At 40.4% G+C, this 23,567-nt stretch overlaps 1 long non-coding RNA gene across 3 annotated transcripts in view; it reads left to right on the top strand.

Annotated features, from left to right (window-relative positions):
• Nucleotides 1–282: 282 nt before the first annotated feature.
• Nucleotides 283–23,567, top strand: part of LOC140633683 (uncharacterized) — a 35,070-nt gene continuing 11,785 nt past the window's right edge. For 2 of the 3 annotated variants that reach the window (XR_012031268.1, XR_012031270.1), the window contains exons 1-4: nt 283–627; nt 713–801; nt 9,390–9,443; nt 13,110–13,189. This is a non-coding gene — a long non-coding RNA (uncharacterized lncRNA). The remainder of the gene's footprint in view (nt 628–712; nt 802–9,389; nt 9,444–13,109; nt 13,190–23,567) is intronic. The other variant, XR_012031269.1, reaches the window with a different exon arrangement.

Below are 23,567 nucleotides of genomic sequence, written 5' to 3'. Positions count from 1 at the left end.
CTGCTTTGGATATTTTTAAAAAAGAGCTGTTAGAGTAGCTTTAGTTTCTTCTGGTCCTTGATTAAATCTTGATTAAAATCAGTGCTGCAGTTGTAGAATGGGAAGCAGTCTTCTCTTTCCTTTCCCCGCTGTAGGTAACATCACTTGATTGCTTGAGACAGTTAAAGGTGCTTTGGTAGTAGAAGGACAACAAGATTAATGGGCAGGCATTTCCATAGTAACAGCAAAGCACTCTGGGAGACAGAGCCATTTGGGGGCGGAGCTACATATGCCAGGATTTCGGCTCCCATGGCAACAGCAGAATGTGGGGTGGGGATGAACAGGCTACAAAACTTAGCAAAGGTCCATTTAGTGGAGACAATATATAATCAGAGTTGTCATCTATTTTAAAACCCAAAGTTAAATAAATCAAATTTGAGACCACAAGCTGATGCAAAACATTTAAAATACACTGTATATCCACTGAAAATTTCTGAAGCATAAGCACAAACAGTTCAAGAACTATCCAATTGTGACGACTTGTTAGTTTAAAAAAATCCAATTACCAAGATTTTTGTCCCAGAGTAGTTGCAGAAAATTACACAATTAGAGCAATTTTTCTCAGCTGCTCCACTACAGGAAACTCAAGTAATTATACAAAAATAGTGTAAAATAGTTTTCACAACTGTAACTTAGATTTCTGCTTTCTTTAGAATTCTGTTTTTCTCTGTAGATAACCATCTCAGTCCAAAGTGCAAGACAGACCGCAGTGAAAAGAGAAAGCAACAGCTAAAAGACGATGAGTAAAGAAACGAGCAAAAGGTGAGTGAATGACTAAATGACTGGGAGAAGCTGACAAAATTCAGAAAGACCTAAGACCCAACATTCCAACAAAATGAGTAAAAGAAGTTTGACACAAAATCGTATTACTCCTACTTTTTTTAACCTCACAGTTAGTGTTTGAAGGTCTCTTTTGACCTACACAAAATTATAATGTATTCAGGGAGCTCACCATCCACTTAGGAATAAGCATTATTTTCTATCTAGGCTGTTTGAGTCATTCTACACATGAGAGGGAAGATTGGAAATCTGGTGAATTGGGGATAGGTTAATTACTAATCAAGTCCATTAAAGTAAATCTTTGTTTGTATCTGCACTTTATTAAGAATACTTGTTACCTGGAAATATTTAGCCAAATTTTACTGAAGGGTAACTATGAATTTGGAAAACAGATACTAATGATTCAACCCAGTTCTATTCTCTAATTGAACTTTGAGTCCAGTAGGGTTTGGATGTCAGATGTCATTTAAGCTTGTGGAGGATCTGACCCCAGTGTCTCAGAAGGAGTGATGCCTATTGCTAAGCATCCTACATCTGGAAAAGCTTTGCTCGCAGGAACATCTAAGGGATAGTCTCCCTAGCATCAGCACCATTAATCTGGGAGCTATCCTCCTTCCCTATCATCCATACAGTTAGCGTTATTGTTCTGTGATCCTGATTTCCTGTCTAGAGTTGACTGATCTAAGAATTGACACCTGAGTCCAGTTTGGCTAGTCACATTCATTACCCAAGATTTTGAGATTCTGGATTCAGAGTCGATCTTTTACCGGTGACTACAGTTGCAAGATGTGGAACTCTGGAACTGTGAGTGGCTGTTTTTTTGTTTGTTTGGTTGGTTTTTTTTTTGTCATAAGAAGAAACCTCAAGAGAAAATAATAAAAGCACCAGAGAAGAGCAGAGACAAGAAGTGGAGACTTGATTGACATGATGTTCAAGCCCCAGTCTAGTTGTTTCTGAATTCTAGTAGAGTCTGCATGTCCTATAACTTGAATGTATCTGCTAAATAAATCTTCCTTCCCCACCTTTTTTGCTCAAGTTAGCTCAAACTGGTTTTCTACCTCTTGCAACTCAGACTCCTAACTAATATAACAGCCTGTCCCCAAATGCTCCGAAAAACACGATAAAAGGAAAAAAGTGGAACAATTACTTAGATAGAAAACATATTCTGGGAATAAAGCAGGGACTCAAGCAATTGCAAAGTTTTACTTTGCATGAAATTCAGTGGTTTGTGAAAAAGGAAAAGGGTCTCAGAAGCCACTATGACCAGAAAATCAGCGGAAGGAACAAGACCAGCTGGAGTAAAAATGCAATGAAAATCAGGTGGTGGCATCTTTTCTACTTGTAGAGGATTATAAGAATTTGAGCAGAAATCCTAATTAAAGGTTTTAGCTTTGTGTTGCCCACTATAAGATGTGCTAGATAGGCTCTTTAAAATTTCAAGGAACATTTACACAGGAGACTAGTCCAATGTCTAAATACTAAGAACTCTCAAAAAAAAAAAAAAAAAAACAGAACAAAGAACATAAAGGGGAAGCTATGATTCAGGATAATTCTTCTGGACCGAAAGACTTGAGTTTCCAGGTGGAATGGGCTGACTGAGAACCCAGCACAAAAGAAGAAAAATAGATCTTCACTGAAACGTGTTACTGGGAAATTCAGAACAATTGGGGACAAAGAAAGAATCTTAAATATTTCTAGAGAAAGGAACAGAAACAGATGTTATGCAAAGTATCAGGAATCAGAACTTCTTCTGCTAACTCAAGAGCAACTGTGTGGGAACAATGCCTTTAAAACTATTTCCAACCTAGAAATCTATATTGAGCTCAACTACCAATCACATAGAAGTGTGGAATGAATATATTTTAGATATGTAAGATCTTAAAAATGTAATTCCCACATATACTTTCTAAGGAAACTATTGAAGGAGGTATTACACTCAATGAGGGAATTAAACTAATTGAAAGAAATACACGGAAAAAGGGAAGAATATAGCAGAGGTGGGACTCTGGGGGAATCCCAAGCTGATAGCTGCACACCAGGTTGAGAGGGCCACTAGTCCATATCAAAGCATTTCCAAATTCTGTTACCTTTGTCCTGAGTCCATAGCTATCCTTCCCTCCATGTAAAGATAAGTATAGGGACAACAGTAGAAATGGATTAGTTATCTACTGCTATGTAACAAATTAACACAAACATGGAGTTCTAAAACAAAACACATTTATCATCTTCCAGTCTCCAAAGGTCCAGAGTCCAGATATAGCTTTGCCGGGTGCTCTGCTCAGTCTCACACAACTATAAGCAAGGTATCAGCTACAATTGGGTTCTTTTCTAGAACTAGGGGCCCTTTCTGATTATTGGCAGATTTTAGGTGCTTGGGGTTATAGTACTGAAGTCTAGTTTTTTTTTTTTGCTGGTTGTCATCTGGGGCCACTTTAAGCTCCTAGAGGCCACCTGCAGTTTCTTACCAGATGGTCCTCTCACAATACGGCAGCTTACTTCTTAAAAACCTATAGAAGACTCTCTCCAAGAGGAACACGAAGTCTTTTATAATGTTATCTTTTCAAGGGAGTGGCTATCCCATCACCTTTGCCATATTCTATTGGCTAGAAGCAAGTCACAATTTCTGTCTACCCTCAAGAAAAGAATTCGACAAGGACATGACTCATGATGGGCCACTTAGGGTGTGTCTGTCACAGGAACTATTATTTAACTTATTAGATACAAAGTGATGACAGAACATAACTGAGATTGAAAGATAGGTGATAAGGTATTTTCTAACATGAATAGTGACATTGAAATCTGGTGTTCTTCTAATTAACACATTGATAAGAATCTTCAGATGGCTGCAATGCAAGAAAAGAAAATCTACCCAAATATGAGGAATTATATAATTATATAATATGTCCTTTCACTGCATATTATGTTGTAAGAATCACCATGTTGTCTAGCATAGAAGTAAACAATCATTTGATATTGCTGTATAATATTCCACTGCATAGAATAAGTATGGATATGCCACACTTATCTATCCACTCTATGGCTGATGAATGTTTAGTTTGTTTCTAGTTTTTGGCTTTTATGAATACCACTGTTTGTGAACACCCTTGTCCGTGGGTTTTGGTACACCTATATAACTTCTTAATCTGATAGTAACATATACATAAAAATCTAATGAAAACATAATATTTAATCGTGAAATATTGAAAGCTTCTCCTCTGACAACAGAAATGAGATACGGCTGTATGATATTGCTTTGGCATTTTACTAGTGATTCTATGCAATACAAATGCCTAGAAAAATATTTCAAAGATAAAAGGATAAGAGAGGAAAAAAAATAAACTGTCATTATTTTCAGACTGCATAATTTCTATATGGAAATTTAAAAAGTACAGATAACCTATTATGAGTAATAAATGAATTTACCAAGGTCAATATGTGAGGTCGGTTGTACTTACGTTGGCAACTAATAATTAACGTGTTTAATGTTTAGAATTGGGTCAAACAAAGGGTGTATAAGACTTGTACACAAAACCTACTAAAACATACTGAGGTAAGACCAATTATCAATTCAGATATATATCTGTACACTTAAAGATTCAATATTGGGATCCCTGGGTGGCGCAGCGGTTTGGCGCCTGCCTTTGGCCCAGGGCGCGATCCTAGAGACCCGGGATCGAATCCCACGTCAGGCTCCCGGTGCATGGAGCCTGCTTCTCCCTCTGCCTGTGTCTCTGCCTCTCTCTCCGTGTGTGACTATCATAAATAAATAAAAATTAAAAAAAAAAAAGAAAGATTCAATATTGTTAGGATGTCAGTTTGACTATTTGACCTATAAATTCCATACAATCCCTACCACTGGTCCTTGGTCCCAGGTCCAACCCCTGGGATGTTGGGTTTGAGAAGCTTACAAGGTGATTCTGAAGCTGATATGGAAATTCAAAGGGTCAAGAATAGGAATGACATACTTATCAAAGAGCAAAGGTGGAGGACATATACTACCAGATTTCAAAACACATTAGGAAACTATAGTAATTAAGTTAACAGGTGATAAAGGCAGGAGGATAAACAGACCAGTAAAAGAGAATACAGAGCCCAGAAATAGACCCACACACTTTGAGTCACTTCATTTAAGACAAAGGTGCCACCACTATTCAGTGGGAGAAAACAATGTCCTTACAGTAAAAGGCATGAGAAACTAGATTTTCATATAGGGGAAAAGATGAAAATTGACCCCTTTCTCACACTGTGCACAAAAATTAATCCAAGGTGGATCATAGCTTGGAAAGTAAAAGCTAAAACAATTAAGCTTTCAGAAGAAAACAGGAGAGCATGGCGAGGGGGAGGCAGATGTCTTAGAACAAAATGCATTAAACATGAAAAAAATGGATAAATTGGACTTCATTAAAATTAAGAACTTCTGTTCATCAAAAGCCATCATTAAAAACATGAAAAAGCAAGCCAAGGAACGGGAGAAGATAACTGCAATCCATACATGCAACAAAAGACTCCTTTCTCCAATAATAAAAAGTGCTCCTGTGAATAAGTCACTGGTAATCCAATCGGAGAATGAGAAAGACCTGAACAGGCACTTCATCAAAAAGATGCCTTAATAGCTACTGAGCATATGAAAAGGAACTTATCATTACAAACTAAAAAGGTATTTAACAAAATTACAAATTAAAACTGCAAAACTACAACACATTCACCAGAAGCACTAAAACAAAGCAAAACAAAACAAACTAATAAGCCAACAAAATATCCCTGATGGTTCCAAGAACTGGTAAAGCGATAGAGCCACTGGAACTTTTTTTATACTCAGCTAGTGGGAGTGCAAACTTGTACACTCTTGAAAATTTACTGGGTAGTATCTAATAAAATATATGTGTGTCCAGTGACCCAGAAATTTCCCTCATAGGAATAAGCCCAATAAAAATACGTACAGATGCACACCAAAATATTCTGAATTTGATCAAACTGATAGAGGGTTTGTTTTTATCCACTAAATGAATAATCCATGGATCTAATCAATAAAATCAGGGCTTGCTAGAAGTGACGTGAGTAAAGGGCCATGGAGAGCCTTGTGTATATTCAGAGGAAATCCTGCTGGTAGGGGGGGCAGCTGGAAATGGGCAAAGGCCTTCCCTTCTAACACTCCCCTGCTGGTTAAAGCTGGCGGGGAGTCATCATACCTTCCTGCTTCTGCTTGTGTGTGCATGTGTTTGCTTTCCTACCTCATTTGCAGTTCCCTAGATTCAGTTCACTCTCAAGGGCCTCAGCTCGTCGTTCTCATGACCCCTTCCTAATTGTCAAGTGCTCAGTCATAAGTGTGGCTTTGATGCTGGGAGACACCACCTTCCCCTCAAAATATTTCCTCCCTCTGTGACTCCAAGGAGCAAACTTCCCATGCAGAAGTGAGCGCCTCCGTAGTGGAGGACAGAGTAAAGTGGATTAACAAGAACCTGCAGGGGCCCTAAGTAACTGCACTCCACTTCAAACACCGTTTGCCCACCGAGCCCTCCTTTTACCCGTGGCCTTGTATCTAAAGATTAGGCTCCCCTAGAATATTCTGAAGTGGCTACTGAAGAATCTTGTGAAGTCAAGACACAAAGAGCCATTCTGTTCTCAGAAATGCCTACATTTATACGACTGTGAGTCTCGCACTTACATATTCTATCTCCTGCTCCCTATCCTGCTGATTTCAATCCGGCGGGACCGCCACCTGTCTTTGTGCTCTGTACCGCACATGTGCATATGGCGCATGCTAAATATAAATGCTGTTTGGCAGGATCCTTTTTTCTCTTCCTTTGTTTCTGCAAATGTAGGGAAGAAAATGTGTAATGTGTGCCCTCTCCAAAAGGAGAGAGAGAGACTTTGAGGAAGTGGAAATATCTGGACGACAAGCTACACATTTAACTTATCATTTTGGCTGTGGCCGCAGGGGCAGCAGCGATGCCCACTGCTTTGTCGAAGTGGGGCCGAGGAGTTGGGAGGCACACTCTCCTTCACAGGCGTCAGGCAACTTCCTGAATTGCTAAACCATCTGATTGAACTTTCAGGGGCTGGTTTTCGAATCTTGCCAGTGCCTCCTTCTCCTCATGTACTCAAATTAGGTCAGTCTGTGCTGCAATAACTAACAACTTAAAGCTCTCAGTGGCACGATGTAATCCATCTTTTATTTTCTATCCATGCTACGTATCTGATGTCAGTTGGCTGTTGGGATCTGCTTATCACAGTCACCCCGGCCAAGGACAGGGGAGGTTTTCTCTTGAGATGTGTCTCCACCATCACTGTGGCCATTGGGCAAAGAATACGGCAAGTCACCCTCCAGCTGTGAGAGCTTCCCCTGGAAGTGACACACTTTACTGCTGCTCCCTCTTTATTGGGCAAAGCAAGTGCCAGGCTTTGCCTGACTTCAGAGAAGAGCGGGAGGTATATCTCACAGGTACCTGATGGCAGAGAGCTGTAAATGTTTTGCTACTAGCACGAATGACTACCACGTCTCCTGCCAGAAATATGAAAAGAGCTCACAACTGCTCACGCTATATTGTTGAGGTGCCCAGGTACTGTCTAGGTGCACCAATGGTGCTGTTGAGGGAAGAGAGCGAGATACACAGGGTTGAAGCTCTTCCACAAAATAGTGCTTAAATTTTTTGAAGAGGTGTCATAACATGAAGAGACTCGCATTAGGGATAGTAAGGCAAGAGACACAGAGCACACGGATGCTTGCTCCACTTTCAGTCTCAGGAGCTGGGCCGAGGTCAGACACACACACTGTCACCTCCCAAGTAGAACAAATGTGAAAACCAGTAAAATGTTACTAGAGCCTTTAGGAGCTGACCTGCTTCCTGCTCCCTCCGGCAGGCTTCCCAGCATCCCTGTGGGCTCTGCTCCTACCAGTTGAGCCCGCTCTACTCCTTTGGCTGGTAGCGGGGCCCTTAGCCAAGCTGTGATTGCAGGGAGTGTGGTTTGTTAGATCTGAAGGACTATGAAAAGTCCCAGAGCCACTTAGCAGGTGAAGAATCATGACTGTGTCTGTGCCAGCTTCGAGAGCCTAACATCTCTGGACTGATTGCAGTGAGCCTAGGAAAAACCCGAAGGAGGATTTCAGATTCAGAGGGCAGTTGAGAGGGCTTTGCCTAGTGACACTGATCATAGCTGGCAGGGGGCCACTTGAGGGGAGGAAGCTGGCTTGTTGCTTCTTATGGCCTGCCCCAGACAGATCACTTTATGTATCAGTGGAGGAGAGCTAAAGAGAAGAGCAGTTGGACTCTCTGGAGAAACCGAGGGGAGGTAGCAAGACTGATGTGACTGTCCAGCACTGCTTGGTGCAACGTGAATCTCAGCAATTTTTAGCAGGATTCTGCTAATGAATGTGGAACTGAGGGACTGGCAGCTCCATTTCCTCTGGTATTAACATTTTTTACTTTATTTTAATGAGGAAAATGAGATTCTTCTCAGTTTCCTATCACTGAACCCGGTTTGGGAGGGTATGACATTTAACAACAGTGCTTTGAAAAATATTAAGCATTATACAAATATGAGGAATTGTTGCCGTCATTATTCTGATGAAGCACACACGCAGCTTTGAATCAGCCTTAATATTGAGGGGATATTGAAGGGATTAGGAGGGGCTCTGTAACTACTGGGTAGCGATCAGGATGGCCTTCATAAAAAGGGCCAACTAATCTGGCCATATTAAATCCATTTTGAGAAGCTAAATACCCAAACTCTGAGTCAATAAACTGCAAACGCAGACGTAGATCAGAAAACTTGATCATTTCACATCAGATGCAACACTTTTATAAATTATAAAATATGCCAGGTGATTAATTCTAATTCCAGACCGTAACCCGATTATCTTATGGGTGAAAGGAGGAAATGGCTTTGGGTAGAAGTGCTCCCAAATATCTCGATACATATGCACAGCCAGTCAAGTGGAAGGGGGACTGCCATTCTATGGTGGACTCCGGGATGGGTGCAAATGATCCAGGAGAAAAAAGAGCGAGTATCCTTCAATCAGCCCCTAAAAGCTTTGAGAAACTGCAATTCAGCCTTACTTGTTGAGATGAATTGGGGGTTTCACATCAGCATGAACTAGCATAAATTTGTAATACAAATCGTTTGAAAGACATCCACTTGCACTATTTTCCAAGTATAAAGAAAGGCAAAACTAATGGATAGGAGATTGGAGACAAAAACAGGTCCACCCAAGCCTGCTGAATTACCCTGATTATTGTTTGCATGCAAATGATATTACTCTAAAACAGTTGAGTCTTATAATAAGTCTACTGTTGGCCTTTTATTTGGGAAGCCTTTTTTTTTTTTTTTTTTCAATTGTTCAGAAGAAAACACCAGTCCTGTTGAGGGAGGATACATGTGCAATTTGTGATGTGCTTGTACCGGATGGGAACCTTCAGGAGGCTTCCCTGTTTGTCTCATTGTCCTGTGTGCAGTGGGCAGAGACCACACAGCTTTGGGGAAAGCAAAACTATCCACTATTCTGGATAATAAAGCCAGATACTGATTCATTAAGGACAATTCCTTATAATTAACTAATAAATCTTTTACAGATATTGTTTCTTCCCCTGTTGGTAAGTTGAACCGGGGCAGTCCTAGGCAGCAAGGTAAGAGTAGATAAATCTCTTATAGAGATGACTTATCGTTCCAGCTTTTAGTTGCCTTGCTTGGCCCATCCTTTCCCTGTGTATTCTCTCTACTTTCTCTCAAACAAGTTCACAGCGAGACTTCAAGTCTCCTGAGGGCAAAGCTTAAGAGCGTATTATTCATCTCTGAGACTGTGTTGTCCTTTCGAGTGTCTGTGACAGAGTAATGCCTCAGTACACGATTGCTACATGAGTCAATCAATGCATCCATTGGTTAGCTATTAGGGCTGATAAATGCACATGAATAAATAAATATTGAGAGTAGATTAATGTCTTGGACATTAAAAAGGGAATCACCCTTAAACCCAGGGGAATGACTTCTGCTTTGGATTTTAGACAGTAGAAGGGGCAGGTGAATACCTACACCCTGCATAGGTGATGGTGATGGACTTCCACTCATGTTGGTACAAGCTTTCTCTAAAATTAACAGCAGTAGCAACTACTACTACCAGTTATTAAGGACCTACTATGTGCCAAATGTGTGATATACCAACACTTCATGTGATCATCACAGTAACAACTTGCAGTAGTTACTCTCTTTCCTTTATAGACTGGGAAACTGATGTCAAGGGAAATTAAGTACTTGCCCAAAGTCCTGGTGAGTAAATACGGGTTTAAAGAACCAAGTTCTAGGGCAGCCCTGGTGGCTCAGCAGTTTGGCGTCGCCTTCAGCCCAGGGCCTGATCCTGGAAACCTGGGATCGGGCTCCCTGCATGGAGCCTGCTTCTCCCTCTGCCTGTGTCTCTGCCTCTCTCTCTCTTTCTCTGTGTGTCTCTCATGAATAAATAAATAAAATCTTAAAAAAAAAAATAAAGAACCAAGTTCTGACTGATTCCAAACTGGCATTCTTTCCATGTCACTACTTCATCTACTCTTTCTATAAATGGAATTTAATAAACATTTGCTCAAAAAAGTACAACACCTTTAGCCTGCTCCATTTGAGATTGCAATGGAATTCCAAATATTCTAATTTCGTGGTACTCATTATCATCAACTTCCATCTACCTATTACATAAACAAGGCACTAAGTTCTCAAACAAACAGGTGTTTGTATTGACTTCATAACCCACTCCTGTCCCCCAAATCTGGATCCCATGTAAATTTTTTTCTTATCTGTGAATACTACCCTTTAAATGTATGACCCTTTTCATCTGAATAAACCTGGAAGTCAGAAACAAATGATTTTTCAGACCATATCCAGATGTTATGGTTATTGTAGCCACAGCCCATGGTCCTTGCTATCAAAGGATTTGCAACATTCACTTAGAGACACAGCATTTATGTTTATAAATAAACAACAATGTAAACGCATTTATGACATATCCAAATTAGGGTGCAAACAATAAATACCAGCAGAGTTCAGAGAAGGGAGAGCTTAATGGACTAGAGCAATTACAGAGGGTTTTCACAGAGGAAATGGTAATAGGAATGCAGAGTGGTTATGAAGACAATGAGCAGCCCTTGTTCCTCACACCTGCATTCAATGGACAGTTTTTACTTAATTGTGACTGCAGACCTGGCCACAAAAAGCCCTTTTATGGCAATTCTTTGTGTCTCAAATTCCCTTTGATGTTAAATATATAAGTCATTGTACATTTGCTTTTTAAAAAGCAGAGTATTTTCTCAGTCAGCAGAATTCATAATTTCAGGATACTAGAGAATTAAATGCTATGGTTAGTCAGACCAGAGGCCTGGATAGAATTTTCACTAATAATAAATTAGGAATAACACATCAATATAGAGAGAATCAAAGGTCAATCTTTCAGCTGAAACTGTTATGAGAACGTACTTTAGGAATAATTTTCTACCCATCTGTATACCTGGAATATTCACCAAAATATTGGTGTTTTCTTTTTAAAAGAATTACCTTGGGGTGCCTGGGTAGCTCAGTCCATTAAGCATCTGCCTTCAGCTCAGGTCATGATCCTAGAGTCCTGGGATCAATCCCCATGTCGAGCTCCCTGCTTTAGTGGTGAGCCTGCTTCTCACTCTCCCTCTGTCGTAATCACTGCTTGTGCTCTCACTCTCTGTCAAATAAGTAAGTAAAATCTTTAAAAAAAAAAAAAAAAAAGAGAGAGAGAGAGAGAAATGCCTCTATTGCTCACTTTGTTTTATCTATGGGGCCTGGACTGAAATGAATGTATTATAGATCCCCCAGATTTTTATTTTGTTTTAAATGAAGCACCTTCTATTGGGCAAGATAATACAGGGTGTCATGTATTTTGCTATTGATAATAGAGGTTTTTCTTTATTATTTATTATTTGGAGTCCAACATTTCCAAATAATAGGACCTATTATTTGAGTCTAGCATTTCTGAATGTGTGCTCTACAGAGCATTAAGCTCACGACATATTTCATACTTGAATGGGTTCCACGCTCAATTAAGTTTGGGAAATGTCCTTCACTTGAAAGTTTGCAATCAATGCACAGTAACATATGCATAGGCTCTGGTAAGTCCTGTTGTAGAGAAACCTTTTAAACTTTGCTTAGCTCAGTGTTTCCTAAAGTTATTTGACTACAAACAATCCCTGTTCCCTCCTCTACTCCCCTCCCCCCAAACACCTGTTACACTCAAGGATCAGTCAGGAAGATGGGAACCATGCTAGCTATTTTATTGGGGATAATATAAGAAATTGGTAACAGGTGTTGCAGTACTAAAAGAACCATGGAGAACATCGATGGATCCTAGAGGTAATAACCCTGAAAGAGGAAGAGTCTGGGTTTTCAAAAAGATGGAAATTCTTAAGAGGGGCCTTGCAGAGCTAGGAATGCACCTCTCAGTAGGAGCCATCACCCAACTGCTGCTTTAATTCAGGACCTCGAAGGGAGAGCCCCTGATACCCAGTTGCTTAGGAAGCTGGGGTTCAGCTGCTGGTCTTGCTGAGTGTGGTGTAATGAGGCTGGTACTGGAAGTGTAGAAAGAAGCCAGTCATAGAAAACACTGGCTGCTAGAACCAATCTCTGGTGCCTGGGGTAAAGGGTGACAGATAAAGCAATACTGTCAGAAATAGCCAAGACGCAAATGTCTCCCTCCTCCTACCTTTCAAGTTCTGGCTAGCACCCCCTATTGGCAGGATCTAGCATGGGGCCGGCTGGCAAAGGAGAAATGTGACCTGCAGAGTGAGAACCTCAGTATAACAATGGGGGTGTGGAACTCAAATAATAATACCTATTATACAATAATATGATGGCTTAATACTTGTCTCAGGTCTTTTCTTTAGCTACTCAGTAGACATGTACACCCTTCTACACATATTTGAACTCCAGTAGAGCAACAATAACAAAGTTATGTTTTGGCTCAATGAGATACAAATATCCTTTTTATGAATAAAAATGTTTCCACTCTCCCAAAGAGGGTGCCACAAAGTCCTGACAGTCACTGTTTCCACCTCTAGGAAATGTTAATTCTTGCTCAAATTCAGTCATGGACCCATCAGAATAGAATATCTCCTCACTAAAAACTAAATTATAAAGTTATCAACCACCAATAATCTTTATGAAAAATCATGAAGATAATGAAGCAGAAGGGAAAATATATACTCGCTTAAAAATATCCGAAAATTTGTTGGAAAGTTTGTTAAAAATAATATAGTTTTAACTACAACTTTTAAATTTTTTTTTTCCAGGTTAATTTAGACATCAAGCTTCTAGGTCTTATTTGGGCGTAGTTATTCATAGGATAAAGTGGAGAGCTGCCAATTCATTGGTGAGTTTAAACTGTGTAGATAATGGGTACACAAAATTTATTTTGGCCGCATTTTTTTCCCCTCATTCCAATCCTAACTTTTTAGGTTAGGAATTACCTCCTATTGATTAAATGCATTTAAAATCTAGTATTTCAGGGCACCTGGGTAGCTCAGTTGGTTAAGTATCCATTTTCAGCTCAGGTCATGATCTCAGGGTCCTGGGACTGAGTTCTACATCAGGCTCCCTGCTCAGTGGGGAGTCTGCTTCTCCCTCTCTCTCTGCCCCTCCCCATGCTTGTGCTTGCTTACTTCTTTATGTTCTCTCCTATATAAATAAATAATTTTTTTAAATACATAAAATCTAGTATCTCAGGCTCACGGTTATGGAATGAATATATTATGGGAAAAAAGGCCCAGCACAGAGAATATGATCAGTGACCTGATAGAACTGTACAATGCCGAATGGTAGCTGCACTTGTGGTGAGCGTAGCATACCATACAGAGAAGCTGAATCATATGTTCTCCATGTGAAACTAATATAACATTGTGTGTAAAATATACTCAAATTTTTTTAAAAAATGAACTATGTGTCTAAATACCTCACAGTTAACTCAGTAATGATTAGTCCTGAGTCTCAAGGTAGAGATTTCCAATGGTGGCACTAATGAGATGAAGAACCTTGGCAACAGACATTGTAAAATGGAGGCTGTTGCACTAGCTGGGTACCATGAGGTAGTTCCTAACATTGGCAATGGCAGCAGCTTTTAAAAATGTGAAGTGTGACCCTTCAAGCATACTCTATGCTTCCATGGTGTCCTACTTTTCTTGTAGGAGTTATAGGAGACTACATAGAACTCAGTGACCCATTAGCCTCTTATCACAGGTCATGACTATTGGCCAGGGAGCTTTGGTTTGGTTGTCTGAGCATCTAGAGTTGGACAGAACTGTATCACAGGTTCCTTTAGATTTTCTACCACAGATTGTCCACCATGAGTTCTTTTTTTTTTCTTTTTAAAGATTTTATTTATTTCTTCATAAGAGAGAGAGAGAGAGAGAGAGAGAGAGAGGCAGAGACACAGGCAGAGGGAGAAGCAGGCTCCCTGCAGGGAGCCCGACGTGGGACTCGATCCTGGGTTTCCAAGATCACGCCCCAGGCTGAAGGCAGCGCTAAACCACTAAGCCACCTGGGCTGCCCCTCCACCATGAGTTCTTGTCATCACTGAACCACTTTCCCAGGCACCACTGCCAAGTGGTTTGTTTCTCTCATTTGTGTGTATTCTTAGAGATTTCAGGATGGCTGAACAAACTGGTGAGAGAAAGAGTAAGTCGCTTTTTTTGAAACTGTGATCTTTCACTTTGAGAATTATTTCAGACTTCGTTCTCCCAACCATAAGTTCCTTTGGGGGTACCCAGTACTTTGGCCATGTTTGTGAAAGAAACTGATCTAAAGAAATGACATATCTACTTATTCATTAATTCAGCTCATGAGTCTCTGTTTTTTCCTTTTTTTCTTTTCATAGTTGTTGAATTAACAATGTACTGAGTACCCACTGCATGCCTAGCCCTTCGCAGGGCAATGGAAATACAGTGATGAACAGGGCAATGTCCCTACCTAGGGCGGGGAAGGGGGGGACAGACAATAGCTATGTGTGCATAGTGGTGAAGGATATGGACTAAATCAATAGGATGAGGTGACAGAGAGTGATTGTTGGGGATGAATGTGATTTCTCATATGGTGATAGGAAAGAATTCTCCGGAGGTGGCAAAGCTTGAGGTGAGATGTGGAGCATGGGAAGGAACCAGTCACATGAGGATATGGGATGAATGTCCCCACCCAGAGGGAAACAAATGCAAAGGCTCAAGGGAAGAGTGTGCTCCTCCCCCACAACAGACTCCATGCTCCAAGATGACACTCCTGAGAAGCTCCTCTATAAGCCCATGTGAGAAGGATGGATAGGGGAGGGCTAGGAAATAATCCTCCAGTCACCTGCACATGCCTGCAGATGTAATTGGTGCTTCTTACTGACAGATGTGCTTTAAGTGCTTTATATACATGCTGGGGTCTAGGAGATTTTCTGGAAATTTCCCCCCATAGTCAAATTTTTCAAGAACTAAAAATAACAAATTGGCTATCTACCCACACATGTTCTTTTGTAGCATCCAAGGACACAACCATAGCATGATGGATAATATTATGATCTGTCTCAGTTATTTGATGAGTTGTGTTATAAAAGTGAAGCAGGTTTCATCATGGTGAAATGCTTAGTGGAAGGAACAGTATTGCCAGGCTCACTATCTAGTTACATTTCTTTCCTGTTTTTTTCCTTTATCAACAAGTAAGTACAAACAATACACTCTCTTAGAAAGAACAAGGATCTCTGCCTTTTGCTGCCATATAAGAAGGAAGGCTGGGGGCAGAGGTTCTGACAGCCACTTTCTCAATCCTGGCACACAGGCTAATATGAAGAATGGATATTGATGGGACATATGTGGCTAGTGGAAAAACTAGCCTTGTTGCTTGGCCACAGCCACCTTCTCCTTGGCTCCACCCCCACACCATAAGGTCTCAAAGGCATAGACAAAGAGGCCAGGTGAATACGTGATCTTTATTACTCCTCGAGAGTTCAACTGAACACTGACAGGGTCCCCTGGAAACCTAGACTTGACCCCATGGTAGCCTTTTTTTTTTGCTTCTCGTTGCACTTTATTTCTATTCAGCTATAACAGGGCTATACTTCTAGTCCATTGGCTAAAGCTGGAGGCAGGCTTTGGGGCCTAGAGCACTGAGTTAGAGCAAATGGTCTCCTTGGAGTTTCTCCAAACCTCTGTAGTTTTTACTCTGTTGATGAGAAGAGTCCAAGTAATAGGGAAAGAGAAAGACCATTTCTACCTAAGGGCCTAGTGTAGAACTAGTCTGATCTGTTCAGTCCATGCCTCTTCCAGGTAGACCACATCCTGGTGGTGGGGCTGCTCAGCCTTACCATTCCAGCAGAGGTGGACTGACTTCGAGGTGAAAGCAGTTTGAGTTTTAGTGACTGTCCGTTGTTTGTGTCCTTTCTAAATAAATATTCACTTTTCTTTTAAAGGTTTTATTTATTTATGTATGAGACACACAGAGAGAGGCAGAGACATAGGCAGAGGGAAGAAGCAGGCTCCCTGTGGGAAGCCCAATGTGGTACTTGATCCTGGAACCCTGGGATCACACCCTGAGCCAAAGGCAGATGCTCAACCAATAAGCCACCCAGGTGTCTCAGTAAATATTCGCTTTCATATCTAATTTTATATTTCTTTTTCTTGAGGAATTGCCCCTCAAATTGTGTAAGATTTAGGTCCCATAAAGCTGGGGCCTGTTCTTACAATACCAGTGTGGCTGCCACAGAAAATCACTGAAGGCCACGCCTCTGTGGGCAGTGAGAGGAAAGAGTGAGTTGTGGGTACAGAATTAAACTATTGGCAATGCCAGGGCCTTGGAGGTAGGTGATTCTATTTTAGCATGTTTTAGAGAGCATAACAAAGGGAAGGATGAATAGTTGTAAAAAGAGGATAGAAAACTACTGTGTACCTTTCATCCATCCAGATTCCCTGATTATTAATATTCTACAACATTTGCCTTATCAATCTCCCTCTCTCCTTCCACACATTCACACACACACACACACGTTGTTTTTCCTCATCCACTTGAGAGTGGGTCAAATGACCCATCACCCCTAAACACTTCGGTGTATATTTATTAAACAAAACACATCCTCTAATAAAACTGCAATGTTCCCATCAAAGTCAGGAAATCAGTACTGATCACCCATTTCCACAACAATGTTCTTTATACCACGAGAGTCCAAACCAGAATCACAGGTTGTGTTGAGCTGCCATTTCTTTTTAGTTTACTTCCACTGGAGACAGTTCTTCAGGGTCTCCTCACTCTACAAGCCCTTCCTGACTTTGAAGTGTCCAAGCCAGTTACTTTGTAGAATGTCCCTAAATTTGGATTTATCTGATCCTTCCGCAGGACGAGATTAACATAATGAAGCTTTTCCAGGAATACCACAGAAGTGAGAGTACGCACAGGATGCTAATTTGTTCCATTATTGGTGATGTGAACTCTTTTCATTTGGTTAAGATATTATCTGCCAGACCTCTCTGCTGTAAAATTAATAAGGGCTTCGTGGGGTGCTACTTCGAGACCGTGTAAATATCTTGTTCCTTGTCAATTTCTCACTCACTAGTTAAAGCATTCATCCACAATTTGGGCCCAAACCAGTTATCACCAAATCACAATTTTTCTTGTTCCCTCATTCCTCCTACATTTACTAGTTGACAATATGCCATGGAGTTTTTTCTTTACCATATTTACTTATATATTCATTTATATTTGTATGGATCTATGGATTCCTATTTTATCCAATATTGGAATTATTTATTATGATGCTCAATTTGCCCTGTATTTGGCTAATGGAAGCTCCTTTAGCCTGGCTTCTGTATTCTATTAACATGTCCCTCTCATTCTTTGAGTGCTTCCTTACATTCTGGCCCAAGATGTCCCAGGCTTATCCATCCTGTCTTTGTTCCAGCACTGGAAGCAGCCATTTCTCCAAGGATGCTTGGTTCCTTTTAGTGGGAAATGGTATTTAAAAACCAAGTCATGGGGACTAGATGTCCTTGTTGCTATGGGAGTGTTGCTTTAGGCCCTCTCAACAGATAGCTAGAAAATAGATGGATCTATCTATCCTCTTTTTTTTTTTTTAAGATTTTATTTATTTAGTCATGAGAGACACACACACACACACAGAGGCAGAGACACAGGCAGAGGGAGAAGCAGGCTCCCTGCAGGGAGCCTGACATGGGACTCGATCTCCAGGGTCATGCCCTGGGCTGAAGGTGGCGCTAAACCGCTGAGCCACAGGGCTGCCCTCTATCTATCCTCTTGTCTCTGTCTTTCTCTCTCCCTCACACACATACACACAGCTATAGTCATTTTGATATTTTTCTATCCATATATACTGAAAAACACTAGTTTATACAGATACTTCCAGCTGTAATCTGACATGTAATAGTTTATTCTGGCCTCCTCCTTTTCCACATTTGAAGATAGTAAGGGTCCTGCTCTTGTTATTCTCAATCCATTTTTTTAGTCCCTTGTATGTAATTAATCTCCAGATCACAGGTACCATCTCCTTAGCCCTGTACTACCAACTCATGCCAGCTGAGAATTACCATCCCCACTATGTACCTGTTGAGAGTTCCCATGCTCCTGCCTTAGTGGTTCTTAGACCAGGAGCTACTCTTCTCCTGGCCCTGGTTGTTCACTGGTTTAGAGTTCTCCAATGGCCTACCATGTGACTGACACCAGCCCCCACTGGCTGAAAGCCCTTCCCCAGAGTGGTTGCATGTGGGCCAGAAGTTCCCTTTAGCTCCAATGATGCATCTGACAAGAATTGTGATTTCTGCTACCTATTTACCTCCTTGTATGCTGGCTAAGAATGCTCCATGGTGTTGTTAGGCTCTGATCAAGAATAACCCCCTAGACCCAGAAGTATGCCAAATCACTCTGCCTGGGCACTGGATAGAGGTTCATTAACTGAAACTGAATGGTAAAACTAGGAGAATCTAACCAAGATATTTTTAAGGTATCCATCTTTATGGGTCAGGAAAGGGAGATTCAACAGATGATGGTTGAAGGTGATTATGACAGAGAAATGTATTTTATGCTTAAATTCTGTGATGGTCACTTTTAGGCTTGCTTGCAGATATATTCTCTTACTCTTGCCCTGCTCTCTATCGTTGGCAAGTATATATCCCACTCTGCCTTGCCAACTGGCTTCGAGCTAGGTTTTTCCAGTGGGGGACACTGACAAGAGATGGGAGACCAAGTGGAAGAAGCCAGGCTAATTTTGCCTTTCCCTTCTACTGTTGGCAATGTTTCCATCAGTGGCTATTTCTTCTCAATGACTCTATTTTTTGTTTGGCAGACTTGTCATAGTTCTAAATTCTTCTAGTTCTACCCTATTGGTGGGTTCCAATACCACCACCTTCTTCCTTTGTCCCACCAGTCCCAAGAGTGGTAGTGGCTTCCTGTTATTTCTAATTTTTTGATCACCTCCTTTTTGATTCTCATTTCTTCCATCATCCATGTGACCAATTTCCTGAATTAAGTTCCTTCTGCTTTAAATATCTACAGTGTTTTATGTTTTTGTAATGACCCAGAAAATAGCCCAACAAGTTGACTCTCCTTAATCAACTAGTTATATAAGCCTGAGCTGTTGGAGGCAACTTTTCCCCATTTGGAGAAAGTTTGAGAATGAAACCAACACAAAAGAAATGGAGCCAAAGACATTAAGAAGTAGACTTTGGATAAGTCCTTAATTGATCATTACCTGAAACCAAAATGACCCCCGGACTTTAAACCACTTTTTGCTTTAGTCATAATTGTTATATATCTGCTAAGGTATCTTGACTGCCAAATTAATCACAAATTATAGGCCATGTTCTGCTTGATCCATGCAGGTGACTCAGGCTCCATAACAAACCTGCATTTCCTGAAGGAACATATCTCTTTGTATGACTTACTTATTTGTATTCTTAAAAGAATAGATTTTCTTAGAGCCTCTCCCTTTTATTGTCTTTCTGTCTTTTAGTGTGTGATTCTCCTTTTCTTTTCTGAGCTGCCACATTCTGACAGGATCTCATATATCTGCTACATCAGTGGAAGGGACAAAATAAAAAATTTATGTCATCCACATGACAGACCTGAAAAACTAGCCTCTCATTTAAATATTGCAAAAAATTGAGTTATATGCTACATAAGTGACAGGAGAATGGGGCTCTTAATCTATGTGAAAGGAAATTGGATTCAAGTTGTTTTATCTCTTGCAGATGTTCAACATTATTTTTGTCAGCTAGTAGTTAAGTTGAAGAGAGACATCTTTCTCAGAATAGAAACATAAAATAATAATGTCCTCCAGCATCATCTCATCATGTTAAGCCATGAGATGGATGATATCCTGATGTGAAAAGATGCAAATGATACTGAGTTTTGAAGTATTTGTTGGAAGTGGAAGGGAGGCTCAAGTTTTGTTCCACAGTATACTGCTTCTGCATGAAAAAGATAAGGAATCCCAGAGAATCTTTACTTAGAAAAGCAGGGGGGCAGGTAATCTAGGACATGATTTCTTAAGAGATTTATTTAGAACAAGAATTCAAAGATTTGGTTTTAAGATGTCCCTGCAGAAAGTTGGCACTAGCATGGGCAAGGACCCAAGGTCCTTGGAGGCCAAGCTCAGGGCGTGTTGCTTAGATCTGCTCCCATCTTGCAGATCTTGTACCTCTTGTACAAGGTGCACAGGTTTCTTAGTATGAGTTGGTCATGGGTATGTTGCGGCCTTAGGCCTTCTTCACACTTTACAGTAACTGCTCTGGCTTCTCTTTCCTGACAAAGGCCTATCCATCACCCTCTGTGGCTCTCAGTTCTCAGACCTGGCTTCCACCAGTAAATTCAGCCCTACCTTGAGTTAATCCAGACAAGTCAAGAAGGTATCTTAGCAGTCCAGGCCACTAACATCTGTAATGAGATATGCTGCTTAAGACATGCTGACTGGTAGGCTAGAGAAGCATTATAGAACACCTCTGAGCTCTGGAATGGTGGCTTCTCTTAAAGAGTGGATTGCTATCTCCATTTCCCTGACACTGCATTGCAAAACTAGCACTGGGACCACAATAAACTTAGCTAGATCCCTGAGATTTCAGGGGAGAGTGATGGATTCTGTTCTCTCCACCAGCCTCCACAGCTGTTTTCAGAGTACCAGGCATAGTTCTGGGTAGAAGTCTTAAGGCCCCTGGCTGCCTTGTCCAGCTTCCCCTGGTCACCCTGCTTCTCCATGTTTGGGCATTGCTGATCAATCAGGAAGCCACACTTCTGATTAATGACAGTTCTGACATGTGCCTCAGAATTGCGGATCCTCCCTGGATTATACATAGCATTAGAACATAATTAACATATGATTGCATTACTCTCTATTTTCATCCTCTTATTCATTAACACATTTTTAAATGTTATTATGGCTTGCTATATTATAAATGGCATTTTACAGTCACCATAATAAAACAATAATATTAATCTAACTTATGTACAAATTCTGCGCTAAAAACCTTACGGTCATTATTTAACTCAAAACCGCAAGAAGAGATTTCACAAGTTTTTAGAGGAGGAGAAAGTTTTCAGATCATATAGAACTAGGATTCTGATTCAAGTCTGTTTTATGTTAAAGTTTGTGCTTTTAGCCAGATATCATCCTGACTCACTTATACAATGGGCATGTAATTTATATTTGTCAACAATAATTCATAGTATGAAAGCAATCTCACTGTTGGCTAAAATGAGTATGTTGGGCTTCTGCTTTGTTTATAGGAAGGAATGGGACAGGAGGTGGGAATGAGAACAAAAAAAAATTTTTTTTATCGTACAGTGGCATTTTAAAGTCCTAAAAAATACAACAAAAGTATCTCATGTATTATCCAGTGCATGTGTGCTCATGCACACACACCCACCCACACTCCTCATATGTTTATACATATATAAAGTATTTTCGAGGGCTTGTTATACATTGAGGGTCTTATTTAAATTATCTGCTATCTTAGATTAGGTTTCCCAGAAAGCAGAACAGAGGCTAAGGAGGGAATAAAGTACTGATAATTTATTTTGAGGTATAAACCCAGAGCAGCAAAAGTGAGGACAAAGTAAAGGCCAGACAAGATGGGAAGCATTGCAAAGTTATGCACTGACTTGTGCTTTGTAAGGAGCACAGAAAGATTGGGCAGGCCACTTAGCAGGTGTGTTTGCAAAACTACTGGGGCTTTTCTGGAAAGACTATAGAGAAACTATGTCTCAAAGCAGTTGATTAGAGTGCAGAAGGTGGGGTGATGAATTTTCCTAGATCCCTCTTACCTCTTTTTCTACTGGCTAACATTTGTCCAATGGAGAGTTAATTTGTGCATACTTTGGTAGCTGCCAGAATGCAAGATCCTAGGCCTTGTGTTTTGTTTCATTCAAATCTGGAACTGGCAGGAAGAGTGAGCAACTTCGGGCATGTGGCTGGCTGGCCCAACTGTTGTAGAGGTAGCCAAGGAGGAGGCCCTCCCAGAACCAGTGATTGGTTAGCCCTCCACAGGAAGCTAGCAAGCAGACGGTGTCTAAGGAGGTGGATAATATTGTGGATGATATACCTACTTATAATTCACAACAACCCTGAGGGTGAGTGTTATTTTTCTCACTTTACAGCTGAAGAAACAGGCGAATTTGCTCAAGATCTCATAACAGTGAGCAGTCAAGCCAGAGTTTGAATCCAAATCAGTTTACTTTCAAATTCTATGTTCTGTCCAATGTGCTACTTGTATTTTCCCATGCTTTAATTTAAAATAGAAAAAAATAGCTGATGAAAGTAATACAAAATTCTTGTGGAAAACTGAAAATATAAATGACAAAATCATCATCTTCAACTTGTGGACCCAGAAATAATCATTACACTAAAATCTTTTTAGTTTCTTGTTTTTTTTTTTTTTTTTTTTTTATCTTTTAGTTATTCTGTTAGATCTCTGCACAGTTGAGGTGATGATGGAAATACTAAGCTTATCCTCTTGTCATTGATCAATATATCAGAAGTCCTTTCCTCTGTCAATATAAACTTTTATGATTCCATAAAGTACCTGGATATAGCATAATATACTCTGGAAGTGGCAGAGTGATCCACTCTTTCCATTTACTGGGGGAGAGGAGGTGTGCTTTCCTAAATAAGAAAGATGGCATGTAAACTAGTCTAATCTTGTAAACACACTAATGATAGTTCTCCTGACAAATGAAATTATTTTTGTTGGCAGGAGTGTCCTTACCCATGGAGTGCTTTTAGCAGAATGTACTTTGCAGTCTAGAATTTCTTGGGTAAACAAATCTGGAATCTATGGATTTATAGGGCAAAGCTCTCTGGAAAACATCATGTAAATTATGTAAATATCTGAGTATAAAATGGAGATGTTTCAGATGTTTCCAGAACTAAGCAGCTCCTTCTGGGTAAGTAGGAGGGTAAGGGTAAGGTGGCTGCATGTCTCTCTCAGTGACCTTATCTATTATCTTGGGCCAGAGAACCTCTGACACAGGAAGGTAAGGACTCAGGGAGTGTGACTAGGGGTTCTGGACCCCTCCCATTTGTACTTATATCTCTCCATTACTTGTATCTTTGAAACTGTTGGCAAAGCATGGAACTTGGTAAGATCTCTGATGTATGTCAGTATTATTTGGCAATGTGATCTTTGTTGTGTCTTTGCTATCTCTACTCATCATCATTGACTCGTTGATAGACATTTCAATCATATGGTAGAATTTTGTAATTTTAAATTTCACCATAATATAAA

This window comes from Canis lupus, chromosome 5 (assembly GCF_048164855.1).
Source record: "Canis lupus baileyi chromosome 5, mCanLup2.hap1, whole genome shotgun sequence".
In the NCBI taxonomy this organism is placed as follows: domain Eukaryota; kingdom Metazoa; phylum Chordata; class Mammalia; order Carnivora; family Canidae; genus Canis; species Canis lupus.
This window is presented reverse-complemented; position numbering and strand designations above follow the sequence as displayed.